Raw genomic sequence first — 15,313 nt, forward strand, 5'->3', positions numbered from 1 at the left:
AATGCAAAGAGGGTGCAGAGATGTAAGAGCGCACACACACCTACATTTGGATTACAAAAATAGTGCCACAAATGCAATGAAAAGAGGGTGCATGCATGTAAAAGCACACACACCTAAATTCGAATTTGAGAAATAGTGGCACAAATGCAATGCAAAGATGGTGCAGAGATGTAAAAGCGCACCCTGAAGTGTGAATTACAGAAATAGGGGCAAAAATGGCATGCAAAGAGGGTGTAGAGATGTAAAAGTGCACATACATAAAGCACAAACCTAAATTCAAGTTTTGAGAAACAATGGACACAAATGCAATGCATAGAGGGTGCAGGGATGTAAAAGCACAGACACCTACATTTGGATTACGAAAATAGTGGCACAAATGCAATGAAAAGAGGGTGCATGGATGTAAATGCACAGACACCTAAATTCAAATTTCAAAAATAGTGGCACAAATGCAATGAAAAGAGAGTGCAGGGATATAAAAGCACAAACACCTAAATTCGAATGTCAGAAATAGTGGCACAAATGCAATGCAAAGATGGTGCAGAGAGGTAATCGGACACACACCTAAATTTGAATTTCAAAAATAGGGGCACACATTGAATGCAAAGAGGGTGCAGGGATGTAAAAGCACAGACAACTACATTCGAATTTCAAAAATAGTGGAACAAATACAATGCAAAGAGGGTGCAGAGATGTAAAAGCACACACACCTAAATTCTAATAACACAGTAGCACAAATGCAATGCAAAGAGGGTGCAAAGATGTAAGAGCACACACACCTACATTCGAATTTCAAAAATAGTGGCACAATTGCAATGCAAAGAGGTTGCAGCTATGTAAAAACACACTCACCTAAATTTGAATTTCAAAAATAGTGGTACCATTTCAATGCAAAGAGGGTACAGAGATGTAAAAGCACACCACCTAAATTAGAATTACAAAAATAGGGGCAAAAATGCAATGCAAAGAAGGTGTAGAGATGAAAAAGTGCACACACCTAAAGCACACACCTAAATTCAAGTTTCGAGAAACAAGGGGCACAAATGCAATGCATAGAGGGTGCAGGGATGTAAAAGCACAGACACCTAAATTCCAATTTCAAAAATAGTGGCACAAATGCAGTGAAAAGAGAGTGCAGGGATATAAAAGCACACACACCTACATTCGAATTTCAGAAGTAGTGGCACAAATGCAATGCAAACATGTGCAGAGAGGTAATCGAACACACAGCTAAATATGAATTTCAAAAACAGGGGCACAAATTCAATGCAAAGAGGGTGCAGAGATATAAAAGCACAAACAGCTGAATTCTAATTACACAGTAGCTCAAATGCAATGCAAAGTGGGTGCAGAGATGTAAAAGCACACGGACCTAAATTAGAATTACAAAAATAGTGGCACACATGCAATCCAAAGAGGGTGTAGAGATGTAAAAGGGCACACACCTAAAGCACACACCTAAATTCAAGTTTCGAGAAACAAGGGGCACACATGCAATGAAAAGAGGGTTCACAGATGTAAAAGCACACATACCTAAATTCGAATTTCAGAAATAGTGGCACCATTGTAATGCAAAGAGGGTGTAGAGATGTAAAAGCAGAGACACCTAAATTCTAATTACAAACACAGTGGCATGAATGAGTGCACAGATGAAAATGCACAGACACCTAAATTCGAATTTCAAAAATAGTGGCACAAATGCCATGCAAAGAGGATGCAGCAATGTAAGAGCATGCAGGCCTAAATTTGGATTACACAAATAGTGGCACAAATTCAATGAAAAGAGGGTGCAGGGATGTAAAAGCACACACACCTAAATTCGGATTTCAGAAATAGTGGCACAAATGCAATGCAAAGATGGTGCAGATATGTAAAAGCACACACATCCACATTTTAATTTAAATTAACAAGTAGCACAAATGCAATGCATAGAGGGTAAAGGGATGTAAAAGCACAGAAACCTCAATTCGAATTACAAAAATAGTGACACAAATGCAATTCAAAGAGCGCACAGGGATGTAAAAGCACAGACACCTATATTCGAATTTCAAAAATAGTGGCACAAATGCAATGCAAAGAGGTTGCAGCGATGTAAGAGCAGACACACATACATTTGAATTTCCAAAATAGTAGCACAAATGCAATGCAAAGAGGGTGCAGAGATTTAAAAGCACACACACCTAAATTCTAATTACAAACACAGTGGCACAAATGCAACGCAAAGTGGGTGCACAGATATAAGAGCACACACACCTAAATTAGAATTACAAAAATAGTGGCACCAATGCAATGCAAAGAGGGTGCAAAGATGTAAGATCACACACACCTACATTTGAATTTCCAAAATAGTAGCACAAATGCAATACAAAGTGGGTGCAGAGTTGTAAGAGAACACACACCTGAATTGGAATTTCAAAAATAGGGGCACAAATGCAATGCATAGAGGGTGTAGAGATGTAAAAGTGCACACACCTAAAGCACACACCCAAATTCAAGTTTCGAGAAACAAGGGGCACAAATGGAAATCAAAGACGGTGCATGGACATAAAAGCATGCACACCTAAATTCGAATTTCAAAAGTAGGGGCACAAATGCAATGCATAGAGGGTGTAGAGATGTAAATGTGCCCACACCTCAAGCACACACCTAAATTCAAGTTTCGAGAAACAAGGGGCACAAATGCAATGCATAGAGGGTGCAGGTATGTAAAAGCACAGACACCTACATTTGGATTACGAAAATAGTGGCACAAATGCAATGAAAAGAGGGTGGAGAGATGTAAAAGTGCACACACCTAAAGTACACGCCTAAATTCAATTTTCGAGAAACAAGGGGCACAAATGCAATGAAAAGAGGGTGCAGAGATGTAAAAGCACATACATCTACATTTTAATTTCAATTAACAAGTTGCACAAATGGAATGCATAGAGGTTGCAGGGATGTAAAAGCACAGACACTTCAATTTGAATTACAAAAATAGTGCCACAAATGCAATTCAAAGAGGGCACAGGGATGTAAAAGCACAGACACCTACATTCAAATTTCAAAAATAGTAGCACAAATGCAATGCAAAGAGTTTGCATCAATGTAAGAGCACATACACCTACATTTGGATTACACAAATATTGGCACAAATGCAATGAAAAGAGGGTGCAAAGTTGTAGGAGAACACACACCTAAATTCGAATTTCAGAAATAGTGGCACCATTTCAATGCAGAGAGGGTGCAGAGAGGTAATCGAACACACACCTAAATTCGAATTTCAAAAACAGGGCAAAAATTCAATGCAAAGAGGGTGCAGATATGTAAAAGCACACACACATAAATTCTAATTACCAACACAGTGGCACAAATGCAACGCAAAGTGGGTGCACAGATATAAGAGCACACTCACCTAAATTAGAATTACAAAAATAGTGGCACCAATGCAATGCAAAGTGGGTGCAAAGATGTAAGATCACACACACCTACATTTGAATTTCCAAAATAGTAGCACAAATGCAATACAAAGAGGGTGCAGAGATGTAAGAGCACATGCACCTACATTTGGATTGCAAAAATAGTGCCACAAATTCAATGAAAAAGAGGGTGCATGCATGTAACAGCACACACACCTAAATTTGAATTTCAGAAATAGTGGCACACATGCAATGCAAAGAGGGTGGATAGATGTAAAAGTGCACACACCTAAAGTACACACCTAAATTCAATTTTCGAGAAACAAGGGGCACAAATGCAATGAAAAGAGGGTGCAGAGATGTAAAAGCACATGCATCTACTTTTTAATTTCAATTAACAAGTTGCACAAATGGAATGCATAGAGGTTGCAGGGATGTAAAAGCACAGACACTTCAATTTGAATTACAAAAATAGTGGCACAAATGCAATTCAAAGAGGGCACAGGGATGTAAAAGCACAGACACCTACATTCAAATTTCAAAAATAGTAGCACAAATGCAATGCAAAGAGTTTGCATCAATGTAAGAGCACATACACCTACATTTGGATTACACAAATAGTGGCACACATGCAATGCAAAGAGGGTGGAGAGATGTAAAAGTGCACACACCTAAAGTACACACCTAAATTCAATTTTCGAGAAACAAGGGGCACAAATGCAATGAAAAGAGGGTCCAGAGATGTAAAAGCACAAACACCTAAATTCGAATTTTAAAAATAGTGGCACAAATGCAGTTCAAAGAGGGTGCAGAGATGTAAAAGCACATACATCTACATTTTAATTTCAATTAACAAGTTGCACAAATGGAATACATAGAGGTTGCAGGGATGTAAAAGCACAGACACTTCAATTTGAATTACAAAAATAGTGGCACAAATGCAATGCAAAGAGTTTGCATCGATGTAAGAGCACATACACCTACATTTGGATTACAAACATAGTGGCACAAATGCAATGAAAAGAGGGTGCATGGATGTAAAAGCACACACACCTAAATTCGAATTTCAGAAATAGTGGCCCTATTTCAATGCAAAGAGGGTGCTGAGATGTAAAAGCACACACCTAAATTCTAATTACAAATACAGTGGCACAAATGCAATGCAAAGAGGGTGCAGAGATATAAGGGCACACACACCTAAATTAGAATTACAAAAATAGTGGCACAAATGCAATGCAAAGAGGGTGCAATGATGTAAGAGCACACACACCTACATTCGAATTTCCAAAATAGTGGCACAAATGCAATGCAAAGATGGTGCAGAGTTGTAAGAGAAGACACACCTGATTTCGAATTTCAAAAATAGTGGCACCATTGCAATGCAAAGAGGGTGCAGGGATGTAAAAGCACAGACACCTACATTCAAATTTCAAAAATAGTAGCACAAATGCAATGCAAAGAGTTTGCATCAATGTAAGAGCACATACACCTACATTTAGATTACACAAATAGTGGCACACATGCAATGCAAAGAGGGTGGAGAGATGTAAAAGTGCACACACCTAAAGTACACACCTATATTCAATTTTCGAGAAACAAGGGGCACAAATGCAATGAAAAGAGGGTCCAGAGATGTAAAAGCACAAACACCTAAATTCGAATTTTAAAAATAGTGGCACAAATGCAGTTCAAAGAGGGTGCAGAGATGTAAAAGCACATAACATCTACATTTTAATTTCAATTAACAAGTTGCACAAATGGAATACATAGAGGTTGCAGGGATGTAAAAGCACAGACACTTCAATTTGAATTACAAAAATAGTGGCACAAATGCAATGCAAAGAGTTTGCATCGATGTAAGAGCACATACACCTACATTTGGATTACAAACATAGTGGCACAAATGCAATGAAAAGAGGGTGCATGGATGTAAAAGCACACACACCTAAATTCGAATTTCAGAAATAGTGGCCCTATTTCAATGCAAAGAGGGTGCTGAGATGTAAAAGCACACACACCTAAATTCTAATTACAAATACAGTGGCACAAATGCAATGCAAAGAGGGTGCAGAGATGTAAGGGCACACACACCTAAATTAGAATTACAAAAATAGTGGCACAAATGCAATGCAAAGAGGGTGCAATGATGTAAGAGCACACACACCTACATTCGAATTTCCAAAATAGTGGCACAAATGCAATGCAAAGATGGTGCCGAGTTGTAATCGAAGACACACCTGATTTCGAATTTCAAAAATAGTGGCACCATTGCAATGCAAAGAGGGTGCAGAGATGTAAAAGCACACACCTAAATTTTAATTTCAAAAATAGTGCACAAATGCAATTCAAAGAGGGTTCAGAGATGTAAGAGCACACAGACCTAAATTTGAATTACAAAAATAGTGGCACAAATGTAATGCAAAGAGGGTGCAAAGATGTAAAAGCACACACACCTAAATTTGAATTACAAAAATAGGGGCAAAAATGCAATTCAAAGACGGTGCAGGGATGTAAAAGCATGCACACCTAAATTCAAAATTCAAAAGTAAGGGCACAAATGAAATGCAAAGAGGGTGTATAGATGTAAAAGTGCACACCTAAAGCACACACCCAAATTCAAGTTTCGAGAAACAAAGGGCACAAATGCAATGCATAGAGGGCGCAGGGATGTAAAAGCACAGACACCTACATTTGGATTACGAAAATAGTGGCACAAATGCAATGAAAAGAGGGTGCATGGATGTAAAAACACATAAACCTAAATTCGAATTTCAGAAATAGTGGCACAAATTCAATGCAAAGATGGTGCAGAGATGTAAAAGCACACACACCTAAATTCTAATTATACAGTCGCACACATGCAATGCAGAGTGTAGGCAAAGATGTAAAAGCACACACACCTACATTTGAATTACAAAAATAGGGGCACTAATGCAATGCGAAGAGTGTGCAAAAATGTAAAAGCACACACACCTACATTTGAATTATAAAGATAGGGGCAAAAATGCAATGCAAATAGGGTGCAGAGATGTAAAAGCACACTCACGTAAATTCAATTTCAAAAATAGTGGCACACATGCAATGCAAAGAGGGTTGAGAGATGTAAAAGCACACATACACACTTAAATTTGAATTTCAAGAAACAAGGGGCACAAATGCAATGCAAAGAGGGTGCAGATAGGTGAAAGCACACACATCTACATTTTAATTTCAATTAACAAGTAGCAGAAATGCAATGCATAGAAGACACAGGGATGTAAAAGCACAGGCACCTCAATTCGAATTTCAAAAATAGTGGCACAAATGCAATGCAAAGAGGTTGCATCGATGTAAGAGCACACACAGCTACATTTGGATTACAAAAATAGTGGCACAAATGCAGTGCAAAGAGGGTGCAGAGATGTAAAAGCACACACATCTACATTTTAATTTCAATTAACAAGTAGCACAAATGCAAAGAAAAGAGGGTGCATGGATGTAAGAGCACACACAGCTAAATTCGAATTTTCAGAAATAGTGCCACAAATGCAATGCAAAGATGGTGCAGAGTTGTAAGATAACACACACCTAAATTCGAATTTCACAAATAGTGGCACCATTTCAATGCAAAGAAGGTGCAGAGATGTAAAAGCACAGACACCTAAATTCGAATTTCAAAAATAGTGGAATAAATGCAATGCAAAGAGGGTGCAGAGATGTAAAAGCACACACACCTACATTCTAATTACAAACACAGTGGCACAAATGCAATGCAAAGAGGGTTCAGCGATGTAAGAGCACATACACCTACAGTTGGATTACAAAAATAGGGCCACAAATGCAATTAAAAAGAGGGTGCATGCATGTAAAAGCACACACACCTAAATTCGAATTTGAGAAATAGTGGCACAAATGCAATGCAAAGATGGTGCAGAGTTGTAAGAGAACACACACCTGAATTCGAATTTTCAAAATAGTGGCACCATTTCAAAGCAAAGAGGGTGCAGAGATGTAAAAGCACACACCTAAATTTGAATTTCAAAAATAGTGCCACAAATGCAATTCAAAGAGGGTACAGAGATGTAAGAGCACACACACCTAAATTTGAATTACAAAAATAGTGGCACAAATACAATGCAAAGAGGGTGCAAAGATGTAAAAGCACTCACACCTATGGGGTTAATTCATAGAAATCAGCGCACAAGTGGTGCACGCGGCTGGCGCACAGTGTGCGCATGCGGCAGTCTGCGCCATCTGCGTGCGCCATAATCCATTTCCACGCACAGCATATTCATGGATTTCAACATCCATAACCAGCAGTGTCGCAGAGTAGTGCAGCGACCCTGAAGCCGTGGCAGTTACGCCCCCAACCCCTCCCCGTGTGCCATTAACAGTGCACAAATCCCGTACATGGCGTACACGCCAGTGGACCAGCATACAGCCCCCAACCACAAAAACGTCTGTAAAAATCCCTGCGCACCCCTCCGAATAACTTTCACACACGATTGGCCTTGTTCGAGCGGGGTACATGTATTTCGGGTGTGCGCGGGAACTTTCCCATGCGATTGTCCCTATGCGAGTGGGGTACGTGTATTTCGGGGGTGCGCAGGAATTTTCACACGCGATTGGCCCTGTGCGAGCAGGGTACGTGTATTTCGGGGGTGCACAGGAACTCTCACCCGCGATTGGCCCTGTGCGAGCGGGGTACGTGTATTTCGGGGGTGCGCGGGAACTTTCACACGTGATTGTCCCTGTGCGAGCGGGGTACGTGTATTTCGGGGGTGTGCAGGAATTTTAACACGCGATTGGCCCTGTGCGAGCGGGTTGTACGTGTATTAAGGGTGTTCCCCAATGAATTGACAGTGTGTGTCCTCCCAGGTGTGCCCTCTCCCCCCTCCCCAGGGCCTGCAAGCAGACCCCAACACAGGGGTACACACTGCACCCCTGGTCATGCCCCACAGGCAGCCCATCCACCCTGGCGAAGCCCCCCAGTCAGCCCACATGTCACCACGCACTGACTCATGTCCCCCAGCACTCCCATCCACCCAGCCGTGAGGGGCACCTGCCAGCAGGCCCCGACTCATGTCCCCCAGCACCCCCATCCACCCAGCAGTGAGGGGCACCTGCCAGCAGGCCCCGACTCATGTCGCCCAGCACCCCCGCCCACCCAGCAGTGAGGGGCACCTGCCAGCAGGCCCTGACTCATGTCCCCCAGCACCCCAATCCACCCAGCAGTGAGGGGCACCTGCCTGCAGGCCCCGACTCATGTCCCCCAGCACCCCCATCCACCCAGCAGTGAGGGGCACCTGCCAGCAGGCCCCGCCTCATGTACCCCAGCACCCCCATCCACCCAGCATTGAGGGTCAGGCCCGACTCATGTCCCCCAGCACCCCCATCCACCCAGCAGTGAGGGGCACCTGCCAGCAGGCCCCGATTCATGTCCCCCAGTACCCCCACCCACCCAGCAGTGAGGGGCACCTGCCAGCAGGCCCGACTCATGTCCCCCAGCACCCCCATCCACCCAGCATTAAGGGTCACGCCCGACTCATGTCCCCCAACACCCCCACCCACCCAGCATTGAGGGTCAGGCCCCGACTCATGTCCCCCAGCACCCCCATCCACCGAGCAGTGAAGGGCACCTGCCAGTAGGCCCTGACTCATGTCCCCCTGCAACACAACAGGAAACCTCACCCTCATGTGCACCAAAATACCACAGCACGCCCCCCCAGTCTTGACATGCAATGATTTCACCAATCCACCCCACACCGACATGCCTATGTCAGGACACAAATCAAAAGTCAACCATGTACATCAACACATGTCCGTCACACACACACACCGTTTGCCATAGATTGTGTAAACCAACATTTTGACATGCATGAACCCAATGAGCGAATCCCACACATGGAATTAAAATATAAAAATGTATTATGAACAAAAACAATGTAATGAAATGAAAGCCAAAAAAATAATACAAACATGAAATGAAATGCATGTCCAAAATAATCAAAAAGGAAATGTAGATCCAATCCAAAAGAATTCCTGAAGAAAAATGGTCCAAACTCACTGTCCACCAAAACAAATCCATAGGAAACGTAATAATCAAATTCCATTGCTCCATGGTGAAATCCAAAGAAAATGTACACATGAATCCAATGTCCAACTATGTACAAGCAATTTTTAAAGGGTCCATGAGCCCAAAAAAAGAACTGAAACCTATCAATGAAACTACCTAAGAAATAACTATATACAAAAGTGTGGGGCATAGTCCAATCACCACAAAATAAATGACAATGAAAATGAAACCTAACACTACAAACCATATACAATGGGGGCAGGCTAGTCCGACGGCTCACTTCCCGATTTCTCAGGCCAGGGCATCATCGAACTCCTGGTCTATGTCCTGGAGGCGTGCCTCTTCCATGGCCCCGAGGTTTCGCAGGAACGATGCCATGTTGAACTCCAACTCACTGCGAATTGCCTTGAGGCAATCGGCCCGCCTCAGTGCCCTCCGCATGGAGTTCTCCGTCCTGACCATTGTGAGCCGTGCCTCTTCTGCCCGCCCCTACTGCGCATCTATGGTGTGGCCCAACCACTGCCACAAGGAAGAGACTTGCAATCCGGGGTCCTCCTGCCCTCCGGCCGATGCCTGCCCCTCTGATGTTGTTGACCCCGAGACATCATCGCTCCCACCTTGAGCCTGCTGCTGCTGTCCATGTACCCTGCCCATTGTTGCCTGCATGTCAGCCACCTGCTGGGGTCCAGTTGTTGGGTGGCCACCCCTGCTGGACCTCCGACTCCCGACTGTGGCAGGGATGTGTCCTCCACCAGCCTGGCCGCTGGGTCAGGGACAGCTCCACAGGGTGCCCAGGTGACACTTGGGCAGGAAGATGGCATGGAGAACGACTGGCGCATGGGGAGTTCAGTTGAGGAGGGGGTCGGCAGAAGCTCCAGCACACAGAGGAACCGAGCACTGGTGACCTTGCCCAGTAGGTTGACGCGGTCTTCGAGACATTCAAAATGACGTGCGCTGTCCTCGCGAGAACACCGCACGTCATCCCGAATGTCACGAACACGCAACGCCACCCCACCCACGTCCACAGGGAGAGGAAGGCCAGTTGTTGTACGGCTATCCCCTCCCTGAAAACGGGTCTGGACGAAGGCATCCCTGCTGGTGCCGGATGATGCAGTCACAGGATCAGGAACAGGATTACACACAGGCACCTCCGCAGCAGCCTGTGCTGCCTCCTGTCCCTGCCCCTGGACTGCACCACTGGCACCAGTGGAATCCCCCCTCCATGCCCCGTGTGTGTGACTTCCACGGCCTCCCCCTCAACCAAACCCCCCACCAACCTGGATGACTCCATGCCATCTTCCTCCATAGGGCCCTGTGGGGTCTCAGCTGCCCCTTCTGCTGCCGAGGAGTCCACCTCCGACCTCTGCCTCTTGGACCTACCCCCGGCAGCTGTGGCCGCGGAGGCGGCACCAGACTCCTCACTCTCCGACGAGATGGAAACCTGGGAGGGGAGCTGGGCCTTGCCTCTTCGTCTGGCGGTGGGATCCCTGCCTGTGTGCTCCACAGCACCGTCTCCACCCTGTCGGGGGGAAATTCTGCCGGGGTCGGCCGGGCCGTCCGCAGACCTCCGGGCAGGGAGGCCCCAACTCCTCCCGTATATCCCAAACGAGATAGAGTATGCAACACACACAAGAAGCAAGGTGACTTCTGCTGTTTATTAAACACAAACGGCAGGGATGGGTCAAGGAGCGTACGCGTCCGTCCTGACACACACACAATCGTGGGGCTCGCAGGCCCTTTTTACTTTAGTGTGACGCGCTACTCGCGTCATCCCAAAAGTTTAGCAAAAAACCACTCTGGATTGGTTGCTCGAGTGGTAGGGTTAGTATAGCATACGTATAGAGAACAATATTAGTGGGTAAAGTGAGTCAGGTGATATATCTGGGTTGTCCCTACAATTAGATACATGAGAATTGTTACATGAAGACTACTAATGATTGGTCAATGTTAATGGCGTCAGTGATAAGAGCCCCATGTTCTGATTGGTGCGTTCGCGAGCCTCCCAGTCTGGGACCATCGCTGTTCCCAGCTCGCGGTGCACCTGTTATTTGCAACAATGTTTCACTATGAGTACGTGTAGACAATGTGAAGACTTATTCATGAGCTGGAAGGCCGACTACTCCCACTGTCGCAGATGCCCATTGAGCCTTTCAAGTGTATCTGCCTGTGTCTCGTACTGAGGGATCCAGACGCCTTCTTTCTCCTGGGCTTGGCATCCTGTCAGGTTCGGCTTGGTCACGTGAGGTGGGACCGTGTTTGAGGCAGACTTTACACCATTAATATTGTTTTTCCACTGTGCGTTTGGTTTAATTTTGCAGGTGTGACCTTAACGTTGGTGTGCGGCATGCGAGGTTGTTCTGCTTTCGGAATGTGGGTTTGCAACATTACTATCTTGGCCTTCTGCTCTCGCCGGGCTCATTTTACAGGATCAACAACTTGACTCTTGTTCTTTTCATGTCCATGGGAGCTCTTGCTTGCGGCCTACTTAGGCCTGGTGTATAGGTAGAACCATTTGGTGCACGGCGCTTTAGGTTATAGTAACATATTGTCTTATGACCAGTATCATGTCTTCGTTATATTTCTCATTATGGCATCTGGGTCTAGGAAAAGCGTAAGCAAGCTTTTTAGGTGAGTTCATGATGCGTCTTGCGTTTCTGCATTTAAAAGCCTATATGAAAAATAATAAAGATGCACGTCCGTGAGTATATCTGTCGCCTACGTCATAGCACTGAGTATATTCTTTGTGTATGTTGGTGCGGGAGTGTCCAGCGTGTATATTTGCACAGGTGCGCTGATCGTTGACTAGGTTGTCATGGCATCTCTAACAACGTGTTGGCTTTAATCTAGTTGATCCGGGCCGCAGGTGTCAGCATGGGCAGGTCGTGCTGTCGGGCAGGCAGATGGACACAATTGATGTTCCTGTACCAGGGTATTTGGTCATCTTGTAGATGGGCAAACTCTTCTCGTGGCGGGTGCTTGGGCCGTGATCCTTTAGGCCAGGCGCGAGAGGGCAGGGACGGGAGTCTGTTTTTCCATTCTCCCACTTCAGTCCCCCCTCTGGTCGACTTGTCGACCACAAACATATCCTTTTCGTTATCACCTCTCACTCTCCATATTTTAGTTATCCCTCCTAGATGTTCATAGTGGTTAACATGATCTTCAAACGACCAGTACATATATTCACAGGTTCCTCCAGGAGTACAGTATACCCATTTCCCTATGTAACTCCTGGGGTTCCTTGGGTTTTCGATCTTCACTGAGGGTGGGTCCAGATGGTTAGTGATGATCTGGTTTCGCAGCTTCTCCCTTTCTTGTATTATTATGCCTGCGTGTTGGCCGTCATCTGCTGGCATCAGGGGGTGCATACCAACCATTTCAAGCAACTTGTCAGTGGTGCGTGCCTTCCGGGCCTTCCAAAATCTTATTATGATCAGTGTAGCTCCAGCCAAAATAGTACAACCAACTATAATTTTCAGTCCATCTGACAGCCAAGATGGCATCCATGACCATAATAGTGAAAACCAGCTCTCATCCTTTTTTACACCGTTGCTTTCATCCATCATTTTGGAGTGCATCTCGACCAATTGTGAAACTGCTTCTGTCAGTGTGCCGTTGTCAGCATCGTTGGCAGGAATGAACGTGAAGTGGGAGAATGGAAGACCAGGCTCCCGTCCTTCACCTCTCGCGCTTGGCCTAGAGGGTCACGGCCCAGACACCCGCCGCGAGAAGAGTTCGTCCAGTTACCAGACGACCAGGTACCATGGTACAGGAACATACGGATGTGTCCACCTGCCTGCCCAGCAGCCCGCACTGGCCGTGCCGACACCTGCGGCTCGGATCAGCTAGACTAAAAACCACACGTCGTTAGAGATGCCATGACGACTTAGACAACGGGAAGCACATCTGTATAAATATACACACTTAACATTCCCACACCAATCTATACGAAGAATATACTCAGTGCTCTGACGTAGGCGACAGGCATATTCACGGACGTGCATCTTTATTATTTTTACATAGGCTTTCAGAGTACAGAAACGCAAGACGCATCATGAACTCATCTATAACGCTTGCTCATGCTTCCCTTGAAACCCGTTACCACCGTGAGAGGTATAATGGAAACACGATATTGGTCATGGGAATATATGCCACTATAATCTAAAGCACCCATGCACGAAATGGATCACTTATGCACCAGGCCCAAGTAGGTCTCAAGCAAGAGTTCCGTGGACATTAACAAAGCAAAAGTCAGGTTGCTGATCCTGCAGAATGAGCCTGGTGGAGCACCCAGCCAAGGTCGCAATGTTGCAAACCCACATCCAAGAACAAATCATCAAAGGCACGATGTTGCAAACTCGCACTCCGCGTACCAACGTTAGAATCATATCTACAAATTAAACCAGACACACAGTGGAAAAACAATATTAATTGTGCAGAATTCTGCCTCAAACACGGTCCCGCCTCACGTGACCAAGCCGAACCTGACGAGATGCCAAAACCCAGGAGAGACAGGGCGTCTGGGTCCCGCACTACGAGACACAGGCCGGGACACTTGAAAGGCTCCATGGACACCTGCTACAGTGGGAACGGTCAGCTCCCATCTATGAATAAATCCTCACATTGTCTGCATGTACCCATATTGAAACATTGTTGCAAACACGGGTACACCGAGAGCTGGGAACAACGGTGGTCCCAGGCTGGGGAGCTCACGGATGCACCAATCAGAACATGGGGCTCTTATCTCACACGTCATTAACATTAGCCAATCCTCAGGGGTCTTCATGTAACAATTCTTATGTATCTAATTAAAGGGACAACCCAGATATACCACCTGACTACACCTTGACCACTAATATCATTCTCTATATGTGTACTATACTAACCCTACCACTCGAGCAACCAATTATGAGTGGCGGTAGGTTTTTGTTAACTTTTGAAGTGACGCAAGTAGCGCGTCATATTACAGTAAAAAGGGCCTGCGAGCCCCACGATTGTGTGTGTGTCAGGACGAACGCGTACGCTCCTTGACCCATCCCTGCCGTTTGCATAATAAACAGCAGAAGTTGCCTTGCTCCTTGTGTGTGCCTCATACTCTGTCTCGGTCCGAGATACACACGGGAGGAGTTGGGGCCTCCCTGCCCGGAGGTCTGCGGGCGGCCCGGCCGACCCCGGCAGAATTTCCCCCCCGACAAGTTGGAGGCACTGCTGAGATCTGTTTAAGATCGACTTTTATTTTTAATTTTTCCAGGCACTCCCGTTGCGAGGAGGCCCGGCGGCGCGGCCCCCTCTGCCGTTGCCCCCTTCTGAGGACTACAGGACCATCGCGGAGCTGCGAGAGGACCGGACAGCGCAATCCGGATATTGGCCCTCGGGAGCCGGTTGAGAAGTATCCCGCCCGCGGTCGGCGAGTGTCCAGACGTGGTCCAGACGAGGGGAGGTGGCGAGCCGCTTGGAGGGGTGCACGCAGTCGAGCGGCCCTGCATCGAGAGAACTTGGTGAGCATGACACGCACAACAAGCAATGCGAAATTGTGAGGGAGGGGGAGGAAGTAAATAAGGGAGGAGGGAGAAATTGTAAAGTGGCGAGGGTTTAGTTGAGTGTTGCTAATGGAATGAATTGTAGCGAAACGAGTGCGAAAGCAGGCGGCTAACGTTACGCGAAAGAGGGGGGCGGGGCACGAAAACATCACGTGCAGCCGCTCGTAACAGTGAGCTAACGTTACGCGAAAGAGGGGGGCGGGGCACGAAAACATCACGTGCAGCCGCTCGTAAGACACTGATTGGCCTAAATCGCGACTACGTGTGAGGATGGGTGTGTGGTTTCCTACGATTTGATATTTATTATTGAATGAGTAGATGAG

Source organism: Ambystoma mexicanum, chromosome 7p (assembly GCF_040938575.1).
Source record: "Ambystoma mexicanum isolate Mex_15411 chromosome 7p, UKY_AmexF1_1, whole genome shotgun sequence".
NCBI lineage: Eukaryota > Metazoa > Chordata > Amphibia > Caudata > Ambystomatidae > Ambystoma > Ambystoma mexicanum.